The sequence below is a fragment of the Aythya ferina genome (assembly GCF_964211825.1).
Source record: "Aythya ferina genome assembly, chromosome: 3".
Lineage (NCBI taxonomy): Eukaryota > Metazoa > Chordata > Aves > Anseriformes > Anatidae > Aythya > Aythya ferina.
The window spans coordinates 10,521,239-10,544,243 of NC_140298.1; the positions used below are offsets into that span (position 1 = coordinate 10,521,239).

Sequence of the window (23,005 nt, forward strand, 5' to 3'; positions counted from 1 at the left end):
GGAAAACCCTTTCCACTAGGGAGCCTCCCCGCACCCAGCACTTCATCAGTCCCAGCCAAAACGATGAGATGTAGATACAGGTGAGGTTCTTGCTTTGCTGGGGGGAAATCCCAAACCACTCTCTAAATGGAAGAGCGCCACTGCCGAGCTCTCCTGGGATAGGAGACCTCTCCTCTAGAGCTGATGGCACAGCCCCACCTGCTGCAACAGCTCAAAATCGAGCCCCCAGTTACACATACCACATAAGCAGCAAGTTATCACGGCCACCATCAGACCGAAGGCTGACCCTGCTATCTAATTTGAAGGTGGCAGAGAGATAAATGACAAGAGTGAGGCCCAAAAGAAATGTTTCCCAAAGGCCAGCTGGTCAGACACCAGGGAGAAGCCCCCCAAAACAGCACGGTGCTCAGGGACGCTCCAAGCCCAGGGGCTGCCAAGCAGCAGGCTTGTCCCGCAGTAAAGCAGAGCACCACACTCCTTGTCATCACAACCACCCCGAGCTGACCCGAGGGCTCTTTTGACAAGGATATTTCAGTCCCCATGCACTATCAGGCGTGGAGCCCTTGTAGCTGGTGAGGTGACAAAATTCCCCAGCTCCCGGAGAAACAGAGTGCCACCGAGCACCACGCACCAAAGCTTGCGGGAGAATCCTCTGCCCACATTTCAGTAACAGAGGTAAGGACCTGCCTCTGAGTAAGGCATGGGAAGGTGCTTAGCTCATCAGGGACACCCACCGCTGTTAAAAGCATTTAAGACTTTTGCCAGCTGTCACCACGAGCAAAGCGTAGGTAAAAGCTCAGGTTCTGGAATTAAACACAGCAGCTTGGTGCGCTCCAGCTCACCGGGACAGAAGCCCCCCTTGTTCCAGGTCTGCTCTCCTCAAGGCCCCTGCAGACACCAACCACTGCACCGTGGGGTTTCTAACACATTCCCAGGGAAGCCCCAAATCCTTTTACAGCGCAGCAGCACTGATTTCACAAACTGTATGGAAAACTGAAAAGAACAGGGAAGGTTTCACCAAACCTGAAACCTGTTCACCAGCGTGAACCCAGACACGTTGTTCAGCCAGCCAGCTCACCAGGTTCAGCATGGAATAGCAAAAAGACACCTGAATACAGTGAAACCAGCTGAAAATTAGAAGTAATATGAATAATACTAATTTAAAAACCTAATATGAATAATAATTTAAAAACCTAATCAAGGCATGAGTGGCTTCCCGGAGCCGACACAGGCATGGTGTCCCAGCACTATAGGGACGCGGCAGAGTGCCTGCGGTAATCCTGTCCTCAGCAGCCTTCATTTATCCAGGAAGGAATATGAGATTTCTAAGCTGGATTTGTGAATTCCTGCAGAGGCTTTGATTTAGCTCCCGACGTGCTGCAGGGAGGCATAGCCAGAGTCAAGAGCTGCACACCACGCTCGCTTAATCTGCTCTGTAAAGCCCTGCAAAAAAGGAGAACCCCTTAAAAAAGAGCAGCAAAAAGACACCAAACTCCACCTTTTCTCACGTGTGGGAGACTTTTCTGTGTCAGAGGTAGGGCTGGTGGAAGCCGCTGTTTGTGCAACCCAGCTAATTACTTCGGGCCCTCTTATCAAGCAAATGGACTGGGATGATACGGCAATAATAGGAGGAAGGATCTAATTGAGGGATACCAGGGGGTAACACAGATCTTCTTGTTAAACTAAATTTGTTAATCTAGTGTATATGAGAAAAGGGCAAATGGGAGGGAGAATTCCTCCTTGTTAAACATTTACCAAATGTTGGGTTATTTGAGCCCTGGGGAGAAGTAAATGTATTCACTACTTAAAGGCTGGAGCATTTGGTCTTCTCAGTTGGAATTTATCCCCGATTTGAAAGGAACATTTTTTCCCACTTGGAAAGGTTAGCAGCCTTTGTCTGTGCGAGTGATTTAATATAATGGACCATGATTATTGTTGGATTATTATAATGGCACATTGGCACAGTTATAGTTAAAGTTTTGGCAGAGTTTGTCTCATAAACTGCTATTTTACAACTCGGCTGTAAAAGTTTACTTCGGTCTGAAACTTGAGATACAAGATCTCAGTCCAGGAGGAGTCTTTTTTACTTTTTCAAGCCAAATTAAAAGAAAAAAAAAAGCTTAAAAATTCTCCTGGCTAATGTTTAAGTTATGCAAGTATTAAATACAAATTGAAATCTACTGGCTGAAGACACTTGACAGCATTTGCTTGCTCCTGAATGCCTCTGAGTTAAATCAAAATATTTTCAGCCTCTGATGTAGAAACACGGCTCTCCCACTTTCGGTATTTTGGAGAAAAGTGTGGAATGGTAAAACAGCTGGGGCATTAGACATAGAAAAATGAAGAGTGCGTGCCACAAGCACTTTCTTCAACAGGATTACTATTTGTATACGTATGGTTGTTAATACAAATAACAAATGCGTATTTGTTATTAAGCATGCAATTGATTTTTTTTTTTATTATTTTGCATATGTAAATACACTCAGTTGTTTTAAATCAACATCGCAAAGATTTTTGCAATATACTAGCATATTGAGCAAAAATTCATCTTGTTTTAAGAGTCCCTCTGGCCACTGTAGAGTAATATTATGGGACAAACCAAGTCCAGCACTTTCTCATCTGCACAAAAGCCACCGATTTTCTCCAGATTCCTTGACTCTTAAAGGCACAGTAGCCAAGTGACTGCATCACGCCTCATTTCTGCCTCCCCAAAGGGCTCCAAAGGAACTCAAACACCAGGCTATGAAACAACCCCTCACTGGGGCTGCAACCCTACAGCCCGGTGCCAAAGGCATTGAATATGGCAAATGCAGCATGGATCCTAGGGAAAAAAGCTTGTGGGAAACACCGAACAGTGATTTCTGGACCAGAGCTGTAGAAGCTAGAACGAAGAAAACCGTTCAAGATGAGGATAAGCACAATAAGCTGCGGAAGAGTCAACACGCGTTTCCTAGAGGAATGTCATGCCTCACAAACCTGCTAAAGCACTCTGAAGGAGTCAGCATGGATAGAAGTGATATAGGCAATACAGGGCACTTGGGTTTTCCCGAAGTTCTCAGCAAAGTCTCCCAACTAAAGCTTTTACAGGAGCTAGGCTGTTGTACAAGAGTCTTCTATACAATTATTAAAGCCTAGAAACAAACCAGCAGTAAATGGTCATTTATCACTCTGGAAGTTTCAAAAGAAGTCTCCAATCATCACTGCTGTTTAATATATTCATTAATGGCCTGGGAAAGGCGATAAATAGTTTCACTACTCCAGTAATTTCATATCAACAGCCAGGCTGAAGGTAACCGCAAAGAGCTGCGAAAGGACCCTCTGCACTGAGCGGCTCAGTGATAAAATGACAAATGAAATTCAGTGTCAATAAACACAAAGTAATGCACTGGGGAAAAATAACCGGAGCCATAAATACACGAGGATAGGCTTTAAGTTAGCTATAACCACACAGAATAGCGGGCTGGGGGTCTGAGTAGACAGTTCATGGACAAGGGAGCTCAGTAGAAGTTAAAAGGGAAAACAAGGGTTAGGCATTTTTAGGAAAGGGACAGGATGAAAGGAAAAACAGATCATTACAGATAACAGATCAAACCTGTAGCCTGCATCAAGTAGGATATGCATGTAGTTCTGGTCACTGTGTCTCAAAAAGCATGCATTTGAGAACTAGAAGAAGGGAGGGCCACAAAGGATACATGGCATGACTTCCAAGACAAGCCCATACAGGTAAGTGTCCTTCAGTATGGAGTGAAAAGAGCCCAGGGGACATTACTGGTAGAGGTCAGCACAGCCAGAAGCAGCACAGAGGAAGGATAAAGATCAATCCTTCACCACTGCTTGCTGGGTACCCATTAGGGATATGCAGCATCCAGGCAGCAGATTATAAACAAGAGCATCCTTGCCTGCATCACCACTCCTGCCAGCAGCCTTTACTCCCAGCACACCTGACCCTATTTGCAGGAATGCTAACTCTGAAGATGGATTTACTCACTTCCTAGAGCCTCGCAGGGACCTGGGGAGGCAAGGAGGGGCTGACAACACCTCTGACTCGAGCCTTGGCCAATTCCAGGTGCCTTCAGCCTGCAAACTGACAGCCCGAAGCGATACCACCAGAGAACGTTACTGTTCTGGCAGAAGGACAAGTTTCCAAGCTTATAACTTGTCAGCTGTTTCTGCCTGATCTTTTGCGGTTAACCTCTCACTTTTGCTTGAAGCTACTCTTTCAATATCGAGCCATTTATATAGCAAGGAGCCGATGCAAACAGCTGTGGCTCAGGACACCCAGAATCAGAAACCTTTGGGCACCTTCTGAGTGGATTCGGAGCTGTGCTATTATTTGCCCTGTTACCGTATGGTGGGTGTTGGAAAATACTGCCTGCTCACTGGTGAGCACTTATCCATCCTGCTAAAGTGGATAGCAAAAAAAAAAAAAAAAAAAGAACACTAAAATTGCCTTTACAGAGAAGTCTGAGCATCTGACACCTACGACTCGTGTTCTTGTGGCACAGAAGAGGACAAGAAGTTTTCTTTGCCCTGCTCCCTCTGTCCAATGCTACATTTTGCAGAAGCACGTGCAAGAGGAGCAGAAGCATGTTGTGTTGCTATTTGAGAAGGACCTACCAGTACTCCACAAAGTGCTGGCCAACCTTTTTGCTGTCCCAGCTCACTGGGATGCGGCCCCTCTGTGCACCGTGACAGAGTCCTGAAGGTCGAGAAGCTCCAAGGTAAAGCTCTCTACTCAATGACAGCAAACATTTCCATATGACAAAAAGCATTGAAGGCAGCCTATAACTTCTAATATTGAGTTAAATTAATTTTTCATTTTTTAATCCTGCTCGCAGCACAGTTTGTAACATTCCGAGTCATATTTATCTTTTGTGTATGAAAACACGATGCTCTTCTATAAATAGCTACAGGTTTCTTGGCAATGGCCGTGTGACAGTGGATTAATTAAACTGGAAAGCAGAGAGTGTGAGGACGAGATTTATATAATGAAAACAATATATCTGCTAACGCTGGAGAAGTGCTGACGCTGTAATAACACTGATATTAATATTTGGTGCAGAACATCTTGGAGCACATTACTACGATGGTTAAATCTGGTGGGCTGAGAAATGATCAGGGCACTGAAATTACCAGACCAAAATAAAACTTACTTTGCTATTAATGCCCTGAGTCTCCTTCCCATTCAGGAAGATTCGTGGGTATCTGATATTTCAAGTCCCAAGGCCTGGTAGGAACAGTTCACCAACCTCCCACGTGAGCTCCACAGCAGCTGCAAGAATATTTGGATGTTTGCTGGACTGCATCCTTAAGACAACACCACGCCACTCTGGAGTCATGCATGGACTAGAGAAACCCAGGAGAAAAAAGGAAAAGAAATCTATTCCCCTTGTTTCAGTCTATCAGCTAAGTCATATTGCCAACCTGTTACATGGTTTTATGTTAACACAACCCTACTGCCTTCAAAAAAACACTATTACAGAGAGGAAAACGAACCTCCAAACACCACACCAAACCAGCTGGTTTGACATTACCAACTTCATCCAAGATTACATAGAAAATCCCAGGTAAAATATTATCTTCAAAGTCTATGCTCAAAAAAGCCACAAACAAGCAAAAAGCAGGGAAAAGCAGCAAATACACAAAGAAACTAATAAAAAATCCCCCATAAATACCAAGATGTCCCAGGGCATTTAAACACAAGAATGTTCATACAACTCGTTCAAACTTCACCATACTTGAAAAATAAAAGGCACCTAATAACTTCTGCTTAATACTTTTTGCATTTCGAGTTCCACCTCATCCCATGGTATTGCACATGATGGAAACAAGTATAAAACTAAGTTATTTATTAAAATTGCAGAATAAAGAGTGAGAGCAAAGATATATACGCGTGTCAGTGGCCCAAATAAATTAGGGTCATTTTCATCAGTAGATGACGACAATTTTTTACATTTATTATAATATTTTCCACATAACTATTCTATCTGGTGACATTTCTGCACATATATTAAATATATGTGACAGTACGTAACATATAGCTAAATATTTGACCATTCCTAAACGCTGCAGTAGTTTGAATACATTTACAAACTGTCAAATATTTTAGACTTTCAAGTGATGCATTTTAAAACGGAATAAAATGAAGATAATTTACAGAGGAAGACAGAAATGATCTTCTTGGCTACCAACAAGTAACCTCGGTCTCCCTGCAGGTCTGAGAGTAGCAGACCACATCTTTATTCCCTTCAGAGTTACGAGCCACGGTAGGAAGTAACAGAGGTGGGAAGATGCATATAGGAGCGAGCTGCCTGTAAAAACAAATCCAGAATTACCAAGAGAGTTGTAGCTGTTCTCCTCAGCTGAGAGCCTGGCCAAACATCTTAAATCCCAGTTCATGCAGAACACGTGTTGACATGGGAAGAAGGACGTGATAAAAGGCAGCAATGGTTGAGCTTTCAAGGCAACCTTCAGTCTGGCACTTGGCATTTTTGTGTTTGTTTTTGTTTTAAATAAACAGGTTTAACCTGGGATTTAGCACAGATTGAATTCATAGCAAGAACAGCAAGAACAAACACTCAGACAGACCCTCTCCAACCGCATCCACTCGGACCCAACTCTCGTCTCTCTCCTCCTCCTCCCCAGGCCTCATTCCTCAAGCCACAACCAGGGCCCTCCAGGCTCCAGCCTCATCCCCAACCTCATTCCCAGACTTTCCAGACAGAGTCCAAAGCCCCAGCCCCTTCCCAAGCCCTCCCTCTCTCCACCTTCCCACCAAACCCCAGGCTCCTGGCATCAAGGTGCCTGCCCGGCTATTCTCATCTACATCCAAACCATATATTTTTTATTTTTGGCTTTCCCTCAGCAGTGTTGAGGGCTAACCCAGAGGTGTAGGCTTCCTAGCAGCAGCATGCACCACCCTCTGCAAGCCCCAAAGAGGTGGGCAGCGGTGCTCCTTCCCTGGGGAGGAGGCAGGCTCGGAGGCTCTTTGGGCAGAGAGCCTTATGCACTGCTCAAATCCAACTCCTTCCTGCTGAATATGCATGAACTAAGTTTGTTAAAAGCCTGACAGCTTTGCCAAATTTGGGTGGATTTTGACAGAAACTGCAAAAGGCATATCCCTGAAACAAAGGCCACTTCGTTGCCAGCTTTCATGCCTCTGCTCCAAAGCAAGGGCGTGCCACGCAGTTTGAAAGAAAAGATCACCAGAATTATTATATTTATTTTTTTTCCTTTTTAGAAGTTGCCTTATTATTATTTTACTCTTGCAAAACACTGCTGTTCCAGCCTCTCCCCCAGCCCCGCTCCACCAGCTTATTTTGTGGAATTGCTTTGGCTGAAATCCCGCGGCCCGGAGCCGATAACCTGGCGTGGAAGCAGGTCACCGAGGGGATTAAACCTGAGCAGAGACACACGCACCTGAGAACACCATCTCCTGACGGTTCCCAAATGTGAAATGCAAGTCCAGTCCTAATTCCTATAGCTTGTGTTGTCCAGGGTACATGCTTTTTGCTCCCAGCTGGGTCCGTGGCCCCTTGCATGGTCACTTCCAGCAACCTTGGACTGGAGCAGTTTGGGGAGGTGCAGGTTTCTGTGGGCACGGCAAGGTGCTTTGGGAAAGGTTTTTAATTAACGCCCAGTTCCAGGAAAAGGGATGAACCGAAACGTGAAGCTGCTGCATCCAGTGTTAGCTAATGGCTTGTTTTAAGCATTTTTGAGGTGCTTAAAGCCCAGGACAGGTTCCAGAAACATTGAATAAATATAAATAAATACAGTATTCTCTCCCCGCTCCCTTGACAGGCCATAAGCAAAGAGCAACAAGCTGCCTACGGAGCTTCAGGAAGGAAACAGATGTAGGAACTTTTACAGGCATTCCCTCGGATTCACTGGGAGCTCTGGATAGGCGTTGAAAGAGCCAAACACAGCCCGCCAGCTGAGCACATCCAAAACTTCTGCTGGGAGAGCCAAGAGCCAGGCCAGCCTGCAAGCTCCTGGAGGCATCGCCCTGCTCCTCACCTTCCCCAGGGGAGCACGGGGCAGGCAGCACCCATCCGAGGGCTGTGCTGTGTCCCAAAAGGCTGCCCCAAACACCACAGCCTGCACAGCTCCTCTATTTATTATAAACATCACAAACTGCAGCTTGTCAGTTGTAGCCACCTGAGAACCCCCCAGGAGGGTTTTGGGCTCTGTGATGAAGTTCAGGGGGTTCCCTTCTGTTCCAGCATCCCACCCAAATCCCCCCCCGTGAAGCACACACAGTCTCAGGCCAGGCACTTCTCCTTCCAGGAGAACTTCCCCGCCACCGATTTCCCTCTGACAAAGCCCTCGCACATCAATTAAATTCTTTCTTTCAGGGAATGGTTTAGGTTAGGGCATCCAGAATCAAGGCTTTTATGCACAGGTTCAGCCCTGCCAGATGTTGAACGCCACTGCCTCACTCAATGAGCACCGCAAGCCAAAATCCCATGGCTACCTCGTGGCAAGATGAAAACCCATCATGTGGATGCCCACATCCACCAGCCCAATTTCATCCACATACCCTTACAGGGCAAACTGATTTCGCTTCCAGGAAAACCATACCAAAGGAGCATTTCCTGTCAGTAAGATACAGCCCTGTTTTTCCAAGAATCGATAGATAAGCATCCCTTTCTTTTTCGGATATCGACTCAGTGTTACTGAAAAAAGGCTTCCTTTAAATTCATCTGGTTGAATTCCTCTGCTGACGAACACATGCGCGCACACACCTCACACTAGTAAGAGGAATGGTAATTATTTCCCTGGAGAACAATAATTTTGCGACACGTTTCAGAACCAGCATGATTTAGCAAATTAAGCTGAGAGCCAAGGATACTAAATACAGTTGATTTCTTTGAAGCTGGTGGTATCAAAAATTATTTCCTGTATCTCTTTAAACACTCGCACTTTGGAAGGAGAAACGCAGAGATCTTGAAAAACCCAAACCCAAGGAGTTTTGTTCAGCAGCTAGAAGCTGAAATCCACTGGAAAGAAATGCTTTCCCAGCCAGCAAGTCCCACCTGCATCTCTCTGCCTGGCACATCTTAGATTTTGATACCCTTCTTAATGGATGGCCTGTCACAAAACTCTCCGAAGTGCTGGCTCCAAAAAAAGTGTCAGCATTTTCACTTTTGTTATTCAGGCTTTGAAACATATCGCTTGATGTGCGAGAAGGCAGGTCTTCCTATTACCTAGCTGAAAGCACAGACAGACTGATAAAAAATAGCCAAAAGTACAGTTTTCCTTATGAAAACGACAGCAGCATCCTGCCAACGTAGCACTTGTCAGGGAGTCACAACTGGTAAAGGATTTCTGCGTAGCTGGGGGGTTCTGCTCAAATGTTAGTTGTTTTTTTTTTCCCTCCCTACGACAGAGAGGAACACATTAAACCGCTAAAAAGATCCATTCCTCCACAAGTTGTTCCTTCTCCCCTCGCTATGATAAATGCCATCTCAAAGACGTTGATACACATAAACTTGGAGGATTTATAGCGCATTTCCAACACTAATATTAAACATATCCTTTAAACTTTTTTTTTTTTTGGAAGGCTTTAGGTTCCCCCCTCCCCCCCTTTCAGAATCATTTAATAGATGTTAAGTCACCTTCAAAGAATTTGCAAATCCTTTGAAGTACGGTACAAAAAAAATAGGCTTCAACATCTTCCGAACAGTTGCAGGTAACGTGTAATAATTCCTGAAAGCACAGGCAGAAAGAGCTGTCTAACGCTGAGTTACTACTGCCTGCCCTGAAAACCTACTCCTGCTGAAGTCCATTTTACTGACACGCTTTTGGTAAGCGCCCTCCTCACCCTACAATGGCATTGGGTAAGAATGACAAGGATTTTCACCCCCGCATACTTTAGTTTTTATTTTGTTTTGATAAATGTTTCATTTTTTAGAGAGAATATTCCTCTGCAATTGGACAATATCCTTGAAGCAGGGCTTTGCTTTGCAGCCACACGTTGCTTTCCCTCCACGGAGCCAACACACATCTTCCCTGCCTCGTTTCTTACTTACAGATCTGATTTGGTGGCGGCGTTAAACGGGAAGGCTTCTGCAGGCTTGTCATAGATTTTCCATTTTGTGACAACACGGCCAGGGATTGTCAATAATAATTCTCTAGGAACAAAATGTTCCTGAGCAGAATATATCACTCACTCGTTGTCAATTAATAAAATCTTTAAAAAAAACATCTCTTAAAAGACTTCAAGTTTTAACTCACTCCAAGCTCCCTTAACGTGCACGTGGCAGATCGATACCATTGCCCAACCACCTGAAAAAAAATTATTCCTAGCAAATGCAAAAAATAATTATCCCTTCTTTAAAAGTTCAGAGTGCAGAAGTTTTGCATAATTAAAATGGTTTTCTGATTCTTGCTAGCAGTCCAAAGGTTAAATACTTCTCTTTGCTAGTATAGACCACATAATTGAGAGGAAGCAAGTGAGTTTATTCTTTGAAAGGCCATGAAGAATGAAAAAAAACACAGAAGTTTATTTGTGCTTGCAAATCCTTTCAGGTCTAAAGAACCAGTAAGATAATAAATTGTTTTTGCTGAAAACAGGAAGTTTGGCAAAGATGCAAAAGGACAGCTAAACTTTGGCTAGACAACCCAAAACACTGTGTTCTACTTTGAAAGTATTTCCAACAACAAAAAAGAGTGAAGTGCCTCGAATCCATAGAAAGCTAAAGGAACAGCAAAGGCATCTGGCAGCAGTCGTTTGTTGCCAAACTTGTGGTTGTGTTGTGCTGGCTTACAGGCTGGTTTGCCAGTTTTCAGTAACTTGCATCAAGCGCAGCTGAAACCCACATTTATAAAGCCTCAAATGGTGTCAAGGCTAGAAAAGCCTCAAGGAGCCTCTTCTTTCTTCTTTTCATCTGGCTAGTACCAAAGGAGTAAATAAGCATCGCTCCTAATGCTCTGACGTATAAAGGGAGACAACCAAATTCTGAGTCCTGGATGAAGTCTCTGCGGGGTTTGGTGCGGTGATGCCCACTGGGGGCAACCCCATCCCCTGGCTGACACCGTCCTGCTGCCCCCTGCCCCATCCTCTGCCAGGAGAATGGCTAAGGCAGCATGAGGTGCAACAGGAATGCAGTTTATAGGACACCTGGCTTATACTTAAAAAGTTTTGTCAAGTTTTGGGGTGAAAAGTTTTAGACCACAAAGATATGAGCCATACTGTGACATTTGCCCAGAAGACCAGAGAACAAATCCTGAATCGCTTCACTAACACAAACCAAGCAAACGATGCTAAGGGTCCCCTCCAGCGCCACACGTGTGTGAATGAACATAGAAAACTTACACACACATACAAATACACAAGCTTGTTTTTTTGGGCTAGAACTGCCCACAATTAATCTGAGACTCTCCCCTCCTGAAGAACCCCTCTCCCAGTCCCTCACCCAATATTTATTATGAAAATCCACTTCTCCAAGACATTTATCAGAAAAAAAGCACCCTTTGGGCCAAACAAAGCAAATACTATTTATATCATAAACATTTTTTGAAATGAGCAACTGAAACACAACAACCATATGCTGATTTTATTGACAGGCTCCATTCCCACTGTTACGCAGAGCCTTAATACCCCACAACTGCTTCTTGCAATCCTGAAGCAGGGGGTGCAAGAAAGTGAGCTCAAGTTTATTCATTATACCACTTCCTTGCTAAAATTATTTAGTAAAATTAACTGCATGACCACTCAGTTGCACCTGCATGAGCACAGGAAGGACGAAAGAAACATGCCAGCATACTATGAAGATGCAACATGCAGAAAGCAGAGAACACAAGGGTCCTGAGAAATCTTTATGATTCAACGATGAAAACATCTTTGCTTTATGGCATGTACCCCAGGACAGTCCAAAAATATCACGCTTTTAGAAAGGCACCAGCTAGAAACCTGATGTCCTCACTGAAAGCAGGTATTTCATGCCCTGCACCTGCAACACGTGCTCTTCGAGAGTAACAGCGACAATAATAACATCCATACCTCACAAAATAGCACTTCTCTGCTGAAAAGAGAGCACTTCGCAAGGGAAACAAAACATCACCATGCCTGTTTAGAACCTCGTGGCTGGAGAAGTGAAGTCACTTACCCAAGAGCATTCAGCTGAAGCAGCAGCAGAGCCAGGAGCAGAAGCCAGGGTCCCCCCACAGCTCCCTGATGTAAGCCTTTACTCGCCAGACCACACCTCAGACTTCAGAAGAGTTGATAACACGGTGCTTGACTCCGGGTTGAGCTTTAGGTATGATCTGGAAGCACTTCAAAAGCTGCAGAGCAAAAAGCAGTGTATAAATGCAAAGCGTGATTATTATTCAACAGATATTGGAAAAATTACTACAGTTTGTATTTGTTTTTCTGTATTTGTGGGATTTATGTTGTTTCAACACTCGAACAGCTTTTGATAATGACACCATCTGTTAATTCTCACCCTCCACTAATTTAGAACAAGCGGTGGAATTGTTAGACTGCAGCCTTACAGATCCCAACTTAGCAAACAAACCCGAGCCCAGGGTCAGCGAGAGGGATTACCAGCAGCAGGACGCGGCAGCCAGCCGGGCACAACCTCCAGCCCCAGCAGAAGGGAACGCACCAGATCACCAGGAGGGACACAGCCCTCACATAACCCTCTGGAAAAGCTTTCTGGAAGGCTGTGGTCTCTTTCCTGTGCCCACCAGGTGAGGAGCATTAGCTCAGAGACGTGGCAGACTAGCAGGGCAGCAGCAGGTAGGGCATTTCAGTGCAGATTTGAGATAGCTGTGAGGTGGGATGGATGCCTGGGGACACGTTGAAGGCTCCCTGATTGCAACCAGCTTCAGGTGGGTCTACACGGAGCAACTACCCCCAGCCAGGTGCCTTCTTCAACTAACACCCCCAGATTAGGGGCCAAGATGGTGTCAATTAGGGTCATTTCATATCCCGAACACACAAATCCTGCAAAAATACCAATTGCGGAGCAAGAGGGCCACACTCATGTATTAGTAATACATTTTAAAATAAGTTTACAATCAGTCTGTTGTGTTTGTTTTTTTTTTTTTTTCAACCATGTCCCTCAAATATCAGTACCCTTCCCTCTCTGCTCTGAGGTGCTCTCTCTCTGTCTTTGTGCAAGTCGTACGAGAATTTATTTAATATACTTGCAAAAGAATCAGATTATGCCACATGCAGATGACATGGTGAAAAGAGATGTCTCCTGGCCTCTGGACTACTCTTTGCATGTGCTGTCAGCCATCCCTTAGTTCTTCTAAGAGCCTTTTAACCCCCTCTTGCTGAATTCATCTTGATAATGTCATTCTTTGCTCGGGTAGTGAATCAAATCCCAAATAATTGAAATTTTCTATTTCACAAAGCCGTTTTATTAAAAGAATGGGCTTTTACTGCAAAAGCAAGCTGTAATACAAGGGCACATCAGCATACGAGGCAACAGGGAGCTTGTGCGTGTTATTTATGAATGTGTGGAGCACGTCTACGAAAACCTCAGCCCTCCATGTTCCTGATTATGCAAGAGTCAGGCGTAACACCACGGTTATCCTTGTCTAGCAATACCCCTGGTGGAGCTCCTCGTATTAAGGTTATTTGGTATTCATCATCATCACTGCAATACCTAATTACCTTATGCCCAGGAATGAACCCAGTTTCCTACCTGCCATAGGCAGGCTTAGGCAAAAGTCAGGATTTTCCAAACTCCATTTTTATGTCTGACGTGCAGAGAAACCCTTCCGTGGAGAATTTCCTCCAGCAGCAAAAACACGAGCTCTCCTCTCCATCCTCCAAAAGGGACTATGATAGGGATGGAAAGTCTGCTCCCTCGGTGGCTGTGTCATCGCAGTGGACCACGGCCATTGCCCATGGGCTTGAGTAATGCTCTTTCCTCGTTAACCACCGATATATGAGGCTGCATTGGAAACGGAGGCTTCTGGCAGCCCCAGGAAAGGCAGATTAAGATCTCAAACCTCAAAGGTGTGTGTGTGCTGTGATGGGGTGAGAAAGGTGCCAAATGGGCAAAATTTGCCTTACAAAAACTCCCAGGTCTTACTCCTCGGTCCCATTGGCTCTGGCTGTTCAAAGCATATCACCGCCAGCTCGGAGTGCGCCCTGAGCGCCCTAAAGTCACTTGCTGCTGTTATTAGGGGGTGATTATCCCTAAAAAGGAAGAAGAATGAGACATTTACTGGGCATTATAGGCACATGGTTGACATCACTGGGAGCCAATCAGGGCTGCTGAATCCAGGCCAGCTTTCAAAACCCCTTGATGTCATTGCTTTACAAAAGGTATTTGATACTACCGCTGCCTTCTCACATGTGATCTCATCCTTGACCCTGTGTGGCACTTTTAGGAACAGCTCCCTCAGGTTTACTTTTATCAGATCATAAACTACATCATATTCCCTTGCCCGTGAGATGTGCTAAAACTTGTACCGTTTGTAACTGGAAATCCTATAAAGCTGCCTGACATTTCTGGGAGACAACAAACTGAAGCCAAAGTTGGAATGGATGAGGAGGACGCTTCCACGCTTGCAAAAGGGTGTGTGTGCTAGGGGAGGCTGTAATCTGGAGCACTTCTCCCTAAATACTCTAAGGGCTATGTTTTTTTCTGCAGTAACAGCAGGGCCGTGTCCCTTCTTGGAGCAATAACACCTGGTCCCTCGCTGACTTGTCTTAATAACGTTACAAATACATGTTAGATGCTGTATGGAATATTTACAGTCTTTTCCAGCTCTATCCTGAGTGCTTTTCAGAACAATTGTTGCTAAACAGTTATTAAAAAGCTATGGCAGTGTTTCAAAATGCAGGTAAGGTGAGACTATGTCACAAACGGATGAAATCTGCTCCTCCCCACCCTTCAAAACAGGTAAAACTTCCAAATCTGGGCACTTTGATGCTCGGCAGAAAGATTTCAGAGTAGGACTGCCCTTGCTGTAACACTGCAGTCTCCTCCCAAGCCCTCCGAGAGGAACCAGGGCCGTGCACGAAGTTGCGGGGGCAACTTCGGAACAAGCCGGAGCTAAATATACTCCAACTCCTTGTAGGCTCCACGCTGGCTTTAGGCCAGCCTGCCGCGGTAATGGCTGGGGTAGGTTGGAAGTGCTCTCCCCTGCCAGCTAGTCAGCCCTGCCCTAAATTAACCCAGCTGACTTCGGGCTGAAACAGATGATGGGTCCTCATAAACTCAATTACCCAAGCTCAGCCACGCGGGGAAGGCTCTAGCTGAAGAGCGGTGCTTTACAAATATCCCGAACCTCTGCTGTCTTCCCCGCAGTGGCTGTTGACAGTGACCTAAATTCTCAAATCCATCAGGAAGACAAAGCTTCGGGTTAACCTAAGCAACATCACTTTCGGGGGCCTTTGCCTAGAACTGCTATATAGATGATGAAAGGAGGCTTTCTGAGACCATCCCTCCGCTCGATGTCAACATGCAGCGATGAATTCGCTCAAGATGTTCCTGGGGATCTCTTTCCTGTTAGGGTCATCCATTTCTCCGGGCTCCTTTTATTGCAGTCTCTGATCTTTCCAACTGAAAGAAACCACAACGCTGCTTTACGGGAGACTTGTTTAAGTCCCGATATAAAACGATGCTCACAGACACCGTTAACAATCCGACAACGATCCCAACACTTAGGATCAAATCGGTTTAGATAAAATAAAAGCCCCGTGTCTGTAAAAGTATGTGTATTTGCATGGATATAAATATAGTTCAGCTGCTAAATTTACATGCTGAGCCTGCATTTTCTGCAATAAAATATTTAAGTGGTTTCAACTATACAGTGAGATTAAAAAAAACAAAACACAACTAAGACAGAACAAGACATCGGCATAGGACAGTATCGACTGGACACAATCAATCACCTGGGCTAGTAGAAAGATAAATATCTTCAGCATGGACTGACAAGGGCCAATACAGATCTTCCCAGAGACAAATAACCTCAATAATACCTCCTCATGCAACAGTAAACTAAGACTAAGCTTTCATTTTAATGCCCAGCACTTAAATATCAGGGAAGTCTGATAAAGGATTGCCTGGGGCTGAGCCAAAGCAGCGCGGGGTGCAGGGCCGTGGGCTGTGCCCGTCTCACTGCTGGAGCCGCTGGAGGCCGAGGAGAGCTGCTAGTGGATTTAGTAAGAGTTCAGTGCTTTGTTTGCCTTTCCACCTGGGTTTTTCCTACGCTTCTTCAGGAACTGGGCTTTCCTGAAAAGTCATCTTGGAGGCCGGTCTGTCAGAGCCGGGGCTGGGCTGGTGGCAGGGCTCGCCTGAGCTGAGTCCTGGTAGTTCAAGTAGAAGCTCTCCCACTTGTCATCACAGAATATATGACCTTATTACTCCTCCCTCGGTTCTGGCACTGGCTGTTAACACTGCAGCCAGGGAAGTTTCCTCAGTGCTCTCTGCTGCTGTCTCTCCCAGCTCCTTCTGCTTTTTGTTTTCCAATTGCAGCAGAAGTATGCGAATCCCATTTTCCGCCAACACCGCGATGGACAGGCTCCAGAAAACAACGCGCCAGATAGCAGGGCAGGAGGATACGTGGTGGGGTGACGCTCCTAGCTAAGGACACGCCTCGAGCTGCGGGAATTTATCCGCGTGTCCGTGTGATGATGCCACTTGCTGCTGCGGGATGTGGGCGAACGAAGGAGCCCTGGCCCTCAGCAGCTCCCACCTCTCTCAGATTTCTCCGGCCAGGAGAAGAGAGTTAGGGAAGCCACGGGACAAGCCCTCGGTCCCCAGAAATGTCAGCAGCAGACCGAGACCTGCTGGCTGCTGGCCCAGGGCTTTGAGCTTCCCACAGGCATCCCGCTGGTGATGGGGCTGTGGCGCGGCGGAGACGCGGGCGTTTTGGGGCAGATCTGCCCTTTTTCCACCGTCGGGCGGGCCGGGGGGAGATGGCAGGGCTGCGGCAGCCTCCTCGCTGGCTCGGAGCAGCCCCTCTGTCTGAGCGTGAGCTCCCCTCGCTCTCGCACAGCCCTATCCAAAAGGCATTGTCTGGAAGCAATTAGAGAGATTTTTTTATTTTTTTTTTTTCCATCGTTGCCTGACAACTTCAGCAGACGCACATGTAGTCGTCCCCCTCCGCTTCGGAAGGCCTTTGCTTACTGTTAACTATTTAAACGTTGAAGGCATTACAGCTAATTGAACTCACTGCTCAGAGGACCGAGTCCGAGGTCAACCATCCCATGCGGTAACGCTGGTTGGGTAAAAGGACTTTGGGGTAGTGCAGAAACCTTTAGAAAAGCGCTCACGCCTGTCCATATACTTGTCAGTCCTACTTGTTGTTCCTAATGTTGTTTTATTTTGGGTTGGACAGCCAGATGGAGCTGCTCTGAGGACTCCTCAAGGAACAGCTGGAAGGACTAACCCTGCACTTTGTGCCCAAAGCTGGGACAGGGATGCCACCGGGCCGAGCTGCAAGCACCTTGCTTCAGGTGCTTAACTTGGGACGGGCTTCGTGGTCCCCGGTGGGACAACGGGGGACAATAGAGCTTTTTCCATAGGGCAATTCATATTTGATGCCTTTATTGCCTTCTGGAGGGACTTTTTGACACCATGTCTTTGTTAGCTTTACGGGAAACCTGGAGAAATTGTCCTCCAAACGTAGGTATGGCGAATATCCTCTCGGAGGGTCATACCGAGAAAGGCTCAGATGGTAAAGGAGAAAAGCTGTCTCGACTTCAAAGGTGTTATTGTTGACTTACATCCTGCTGAGGATTCAGCCCGGTGTTTTTAAAATGCTAATGCTCCTCGGGCTGTGGCGAACAGATTCATTCCGATTGCCTTACCTTCTGGGAGAAAAAAGGAAAGGAAGGAGGAGAAGTCGGTGGGTGTTAATGGAGCAGCAGCAGCAGAGGATTCATCCCCAAACGTGCCAGATCCTCAGCTGCTGTAAACCCCGAGGGAGTGAATTCGGGGCCAGGTCTGTAGAGCAAAGCTGTTCCCCCCATGCCCCCGGTGCTGTGAGAGCATCTCCCACACGCACAAATTAGCTGTCTTCCTTAGCACTGAGCTGGTGGCTTTAGGGGCACAAGGGATTTTGTCAGTACCTGGAAAAAAGCAGCCTGCTAGAAATGAACAGCAGGTATTGTTGATTTTTTAGCAGGGTGAGTTGTCTTTAAGGCATGCGGAGGAATGTGAGCATCCCACGCACCCAGACACTTTGCAGTCAAGGACTGAAAAACAGAGAAAAATGAGAAAAGAGAGCGTGGCGAGGAAGGTTCCTTCTCTCTCACCTCTCACAACCGGCCAGGCCTGAGGTGAGTAGTTCGGAGCTTCTCTTTTCCAGGGGAAGGGGAAGCCTTCCAGAAGCACGATCCTGAAGTGGGTATCAAGGGGCCAGAGGCAGCCAGGCTCTAAAGAAGATGGAGTTATGGTACATCCAAGCTGTCTTCTTGTCAGTCATCTAGTCAATCTTCTGGGAGATGACAGGAAACCTTCAGACAGTCCATGCCCACGACACTCCCAAATCCTTTCACGTCTCTGACTATGGCCTCGCACAGGCTTTGCAAAGAACAACATCTGAGCTTCCACCAGGCTTTGAGCTAAGGCACGAGGCTCAGATCCCCGACAGCACAGGGACCGGTCAGGAATGACTCGGTCTTTACCTACTGGGTCATCAGCCAACCTTTGTAATCTGCACAGAAAGAATGAATTACTATCAAAGGGATGTGAACTGTCCAAAGCAGCTGCAGGGCTCTTCTTGAGCAAAGTGAGGGTCTTGCATTTGTCCGCCGCGTATCAGGATGGCAATAACCTGATGACCTAAGAAGCAGAGTCGTTTTTAATACCTGCTCCTTTCTCCCAGTACCTGGAGGGGTAGTCCTGCATGCCTCATCTCACTGGTTATCATTATTATGTCATCCAGATCAATCATTTCAAGCTCATTGGGTTGTAAATGCAGCTTTGATCATTCGTTACACTTTGTTAGTATTTATCAGAGCCAGGACTCTGCTAATCTGAAACAGCAGCACTCAGCAAGCAAGGAAACCTGGGCTCCGAGTGCTTACTGCAAGGCGGAGGGGCGGTGTTTTGTTTGTTTCCTAAATTATTCGCTTCCAAAATTTTGCAAACTGCTGAAGGAGAGGGCTCTGAGAGGCAGGAGGACATTTTTCTTCTTTGAAGGTGGGCTCTGTGAGAGTGGCACACGAGGCACCTGATTACTGCTGGAAGCCCAGCGCTGCTCCAGCAGGTCGGAAATAGGCACAGGAGAGGGAGTCCTCCACGGGCAAAACCTCTTCTACCTCAAAGTACCTGCAAGGCTCCTGGGGCTGATCCACAGTGCACTGAAATCATCAAAACCAACAGGCCTACACCCAGAGCGCCCTGGAGCGGGTCTTTTGCTGGTTTTAACTCCTCGCATGCATTGCTTGCATGGCTTACGCTGCATTCAGGCCAGAGCAAAAGCATCGTTTTTGAATTGCAAGCCCAGGAAGCGCAAGGACGACTGCACTCCAAACGCTCTCCTTAGCGACGACAAGCAAAAATTCTTTAGCACCATCTAGCTAACGCCGAAGGTAACCCACACTGACACTTCCCACAGCTCCGCGCTGCCACCGCCACTCCTCGCCTTTAGCATGCAGACTTCAAAAGCCACGGAGAAAGTCGCTGCATGCCGATGAGGAGGAGAGGAGGGTTTAGCAAAGCGCCCCGGAGCAGAGCGTGCATTTCACACAGAGCCAGCTGGGCACCTATTGTTGGCCACGGCAAGGGCAAGTGCAAGTTTCCTAAAACGATTTGCATCATACCTCGTTCACCAACCTGAGAAAACACAACAGTGGGACACGGGAAGGGACAAGAATCCCTTTTTTCCCCAAAACGCTAGGGAAGATGGCTGTGAAAAATGCCACGGAAGCAAAACTTGATGCAGGAGGATTTGGTGAAGCTGAATAAAGAGCTATGAAATTAATGGGAGATGGCTGGGAAAACTTTGAGGGAACAGTTAGAGGCAGTCACAATCAAAATCCTTCACAAATTCAAGCAATATTTGCTGAAGCGTTCTTGTAGGAAAAAGAAACAATAAGGGGAACAGTTCAAAATAGCCAAATATTTTGAAATGAAAAAGCTGGAATTTTCCATTTAAAAATCAATTTCTTTCTTACAATTTTATAATGATATATTATTGTATAAAATGTAAAAACAAAACCTCAGAAAATCAAGTTACCAATCTACATTTATCATTTTCTAAAAAACATTTTGGAGTCCCCCTTATAAATTCATTTGGTGGAAAAAAAAAAAAAAAAAAAAAAAAAAGAAAAGAAACTAATGGATATTGCATTTCAAAATTAAGCTAGGCATTTAAAAAAAAAAAAAAAAGAAAAAAGAAAAAAAGAAAAAAAAAAAAGCTGTGTTTTTTAAGGTTTCATGAACTAGTTTTGAAACTTTTTTCTTTAAGTTCTGATAAGAAATCAGTGAGGCTGATAGTGGAACTGCCTGAGGGATAATGCATGGTCTTATCAAGATGTATGGGACCTGGGAGCCTCCCTTTTCTGACAAATTACTAGCCAGCAGGAACGTATGGATCTGTTTTTGTTTCATGTAGGACTGAATTGTTACCTGAAAAGAGTTCGTCTTCACCTTTCAGGTTTTTATCAAGGGGAAAAAGCGTCACCATATAAAAAAAAAGCATCATGATATAAAGGGATAGGAGGCATTCCGATGGAGCACTGCCCAATTACCTGTTTACATCTGGACCTTCAGAAAAATCACCGAGTTTTAATTTCTCAACCAACTACAACAATATCCTCAATTCTTGCAATTGATCTTTTGACCTAGGATATTCGGAAACATTTTCCAAACTCGGCGATGGGGAGAGGCGGCGATAACACCGGGCTGAGCCACCACCTGAAAGCCCCAAACGGAGCAGGCTGCCAGCAGCTCCCCAGCTCAGGTAGCGCTTGGCTTGGCTTGCTCAAGGAGAGAATCCAGGGAAGAGGTTTTGTTTGCTCTCCTTGTTCACCTGCCTGCTTGGGGTATTTCGTTCTTTTATGATTTGGCTTGTACAAAATACCCTGTCAAAAGGCACGTGATGGAATTGCCGCTGAAACTTTGAGCGTACGCTATTCCCACGCCCTCTCACACCCTGAAATAAGCTTTTTAGTCTATCGTAATTAAGACTCAGGAATCAGTCCTTGTTTCCTTAAAAGCACACAGAGCCCTCAACTCCGTATTTTGCTGCTGATTTGCTTCACTCGCTAATAACCCTCTCCCCTCCCTGCATTGCTTTCGTAGGCTTGCTGTCTTTCTAGCCACTGCTTGCTGAACTTGGCCTTCCCGAGCGCATGGTGAAAGCACTGCACCTCGGTACTGAGCCCTGCCCTGGCAGTGGCTGTGGCAATTAAAACCACCAGTGCCACACGTGGTAAATGCAGAACCTCAATCGCATCTGCGAGATGGTTACTGAGTGTATCGCTGGCCTTCTTCTTAAATATTTCCAGACCTCAGAGGAACATTTTGACACACAGTGCCAGCACACAGCCTCGTTCCTGTAGAAGAAAGGGTGAGCGTTCCCAGTGCTCCCAAATAAGCAAGGCGCTTATAGCTCCACGCACACAACTCCTATGGGCAGCTAAGAGCCTCAGCCTCACTGAAAACTAAAGAAAATACACTAAAATTGAGATTTTTTTAAAACCATAGACCATTTGCAGTATCTTACAGTCTTTAAATGAAGGTTGCACATCAGCCACCTCAGCCTGAATTCACGACAACTTTAAAAACCCCGTAAGAAAAATGGGAGTCGCTCAGCAGCAGCGGCTCGGGAGAACCCACTGTTAGCAAGGTGAGGCGATCAGAAATGTGACATCCACGCAGGAGCACGATCCAAACCCCTCTGCAGCCAGCACGCTTCCCATTCGACACGAGAGGCATTGGAGCAGGCTTGTATCGACTGGTGGGAGGGCAGAAACCGGCTCCTCGGGCTCCAGAAAAGCAAGCATCTTTTTCTCTGAATAATTATTATTATTGTTAAAATGTATATTTTCTCGGCTTTTTATTTACTATATAAAGTGCTTTCCACAGTAAATCAACAAATATGAGTATTCATGTCACCAAGTGCTGATGATTAAAAATAATTACTTTAATGGTGGCTGGCCTGGTGCCAAACATAATTAGCTTTCGCATTTCAAGCATGATAGTGGATAATTTACATCTCCTTTCACACCAATACCAAACTACTCCTAATGGATTCTATTTTAGTTTTTATGAATTAATAGAAATTTAGTGCCCAATTCACTATATTATAGCCATGATTTGCTTTCAAAACCGAAGAATTGTCTCAAAAAAGGGCACCGAGTATCCAAATCACATGGGCTCTGCGGGATCCATATCCAATAAACCCAGCTTCTGTGCTGACAGTGTCCTTGCCTATGCCCTTAGAGCTGTCGGAGGCAGAGGAAGAAGAAAACTTTGTCAGATGGGCCAGGGAATCCTGTTTGGGAGAGGAAAAACCCTGAGAAGGCAGGCAAGGAGCCCCTGGTCTCCTCCTGAAGTGTGAAGGAACCTTCTGCCTGCTTCAGGGGAGGAGATTTTATTCCAGGGATAGCGAAGGAAATTGGACATTTGCCTTTTAAAAACATCAGAAGCTGTTCAAGGACCTGGTGGGTGAAAACAGGAAATCTATTTACATTCCTTCCAAGTGGCTTTAAAACCAGTTCCCTTTTACCTACCCACTAGGTCCGAGCACAGAGCCCCGAGCTCATCCCGTGGGGACAAACCCTGATGTGCACGTGCAGGATCGCGCTGCCCTGCTTCGGTCACGTCTTAGGGTGACAAAGGGACCGGAGAGCTCTTTGTGGGAGCATTTCATTTGAGCTGCAAAGGAGCAGAGAGCAACACGGAGGCAAAAATCACCCCAGAGCCTAAGCCAGGGGGTGACTCCTTAAGCATGTGAAGCGAGTGGTGATGCCTCCCAGCCAGCTGGAGAAGACAAGGCAGGCTGCAGCCCCCCTGGAGCAAACCTTGGCGACTTGGTTTCCTCTTTGCCCCCAGATCTCAGCCTCCGACAGGCCCAGCAA

At 46.0% G+C, this 23,005-nt stretch overlaps 1 long non-coding RNA gene across 7 annotated transcripts in view; it reads right to left on the minus strand.

Moving 5' to 3' along the window:
- The window catches only part of LOC311434004, a 64,145-nt gene extending 51,321 nt beyond the window's left edge, over nucleotides 1-12,824 (minus strand). For 5 of the 7 annotated variants that reach the window (XR_014691189.1, XR_014691190.1, XR_014691192.1 and 2 more), the window contains exons 1-2: nucleotides 12,548-12,824; nucleotides 12,111-12,285 (exon numbers count right to left, since the gene is read on the minus strand). This is a non-coding gene — a long non-coding RNA (uncharacterized lncRNA). The remainder of the gene's footprint in view (nucleotides 1-12,110; nucleotides 12,286-12,547) is intronic. The other 2 variants (XR_014691191.1, XR_014691195.1) reach the window with 2 other exon arrangements.
- Between the last annotated feature and the right edge of the window lie 10,181 nt (nucleotides 12,825-23,005).